Source organism: Arachis hypogaea, chromosome 14 (genome assembly GCF_003086295.3).
Source record: "Arachis hypogaea cultivar Tifrunner chromosome 14, arahy.Tifrunner.gnm2.J5K5, whole genome shotgun sequence".
Taxonomy (NCBI): domain Eukaryota; kingdom Viridiplantae; phylum Streptophyta; class Magnoliopsida; order Fabales; family Fabaceae; genus Arachis; species Arachis hypogaea.
Window position 1 is genome coordinate 99,724,309 of NC_092049.1, and position 2,427 is coordinate 99,726,735.

Sequence of the window (2,427 nt, forward strand, 5' to 3'; positions counted from 1 at the left end):
ACGGACTTCCCTCACAGAAGAGGGGTAAGGTAAACTAGAAATAACATTCACCTTTGCTGGGTCTACAGAAATGCCATTATTAGATACCACATGTCCTAATACAATCCCTTGTTTTACCATAAAATGACATTTTTCAAAATTCAATACAAGGTTTGTATTAACACATCTATCTAATACTCTAGATAATCCATCTAAGCAAAGGCTAAAAGAATCACCATAAATGCTAAAATCATCCATAAAAACCTTTATACAGTCCTCAATAAGATCAGAGAAAAGACTCATCATGCACCTTTGGAAAGTAGCTGGTGCATTGCACAAGCCAAAGGGCATTTGTTTGTAAGCATAAGTCCCAAAAGGACATGTAAAAGTGGTCTTTTCCTGATCCTCAGGAGCTATATGAATCTGGAAATAACCTGTGTAACCATCTAAAAAGCAATAATGTGATTTACCTGACAGGCGATCCAGCATTTGAGCAATGAATGGAAGTGGGTAGTGATCCTTACGGGTTGCTTGGTTGAGACGCCTGTAATCAATGCAGACTCTCCAAGCATTCTGAACTCTAGTTGCTATGAGCTCTCCATGCTCATTCTTCACTGTAGTGACTCCAGACTTCTTGGGCACCACTTGTACTGGGCTAACCCATTCGCTGTCTGAAATGGGATAGATGATACCTGCTTCCAATAGTCTGGTCACTTCCTTTTTGACAACTTCCAAGATAGTGGGATTCAATCTTCTTTGGGGTTGACGGACAGGTCTTGCTCCCTCTTCTAAAAATATTCTGTGTTCATATACTTGAGAGTTGATGCCTACTATGTCTGCCAAACTCCACCCAATTGCCTTCTTATGCCTCCTCAGTACATCAAGTAACTGCTCTTCTTGTTGGGAAGTGAGTTCCCTTGCAATGATAACGGGGAACTTCTGTTCATCTTCAAGATAAGCATATTTGAGATGTGGAGGAAGAGGTTTCAGTTCCAACTTCTGATCATGGGTCGGCTCTGGATTGTCTGGAGCTTGTGAAAATGCTGAGGTACCCTCATTGTCAGTCAAAAGGGTCCCCACACTTGGACCTTGTCCAATGTGCCTCTCTCCTAACTCTTCCTTGTGAACTTCAGCTACAGTTTCATCTATGACATCACACTGGAAGATAGAATGATCTTCTGGAGGGTTGTTATGACTCCATTCAGATTGAAGATTACTATTCGGCCATCTATTTCAAACGAGTATGTTCCTGAAAAAGCATCCAATTTGAATTTTGATGTCTTCAGGAATGGTCTTCCAAGTAGGATTGATGATGGCTTATCCGAGTCATTATGGGGCATCTCCAAGATATAAAAATCAGTGGGAAATGTAAGTCCCTTAATGTTCACTAAAACATCTTCAGCAACTCCAGCCACTGTAATAATGCTTTTATCTGCTAACACAAAACGAGCTGCCGACCTTTTTAAGGGAGGAAGCCTCTAAATATCATATATAGACAAAGGCATTATACTGACACATGCTCCTAAATCACACATGCAATCATAAATTACTACTCCACCAATAGTACAACTAACTATACAAGGACCTGGGTCACTACACTTTTCAGGTAATCCTCCCATTAAAGTAGATATGGAACTACCTAAAGGAATAGTTTCTAATTCATTAATTTTGTCTTTATGTATACATAAATCTTTTAGAAACTTTGCATATTTAGGTACTTATTGAATAACATCAAAAAGAGGAACGGTTACCTCAACCTTTTTGAATATTTCTACCATTTTGGGATCGGGTTCCAGCTGCTTCCTGGGCTTCCTTGCAAGTTGTGAAAATGGAATAAGAGTATTGTTTTCTGCAGTGTCTGCACCTCTTGGTGCTTCCTCCTGTGGTTGGACTTCTTCTTTTTCAGCTATGTCCTATATGTCCTCTTCCTCTTCAACATCTTCTATTTCTACTACCTCTTCAGCTGAGGCATGTTCTGGTGAGCTTGGCTCCTCCTGATTCCTCTCCTACAGTGTGGTTCCGGACCTCAGGGTGATGGCATTAATGCCTCCCTTTGGATTGGGTAATGGTTGAGAGGGGATTCCAGTGGAGCTTGAAGGTTGGTTACTGGAATTTTGCATTGATCCAATCTGTGAAACAAGAGCTTGCAAAGTAGAGGTCAGACCATTCAGAATGGCATTAATGTTATTCATAATGTTATTTTCCATGGTCTGTTGTCTCTGCTCAAAAGATTGTAGTAACTCTTCATTAGGAGATAAAGAAGAATGAGTAAATTGAGAGGTCTGCTGTTGGGTATTCTGTGGTCCTTGGGATTGCCTCAGGTGAGGTGCTTTGTAAGGTTGGTTCTGCTGCCTGTTGTTATTATTATTCCACCTCTGATTTCCCTGATTATCTCTGCCTCCTCTGTTATTGTTGTCCCTCCAATTCTGGTTAGAATTGTCCTGCCAT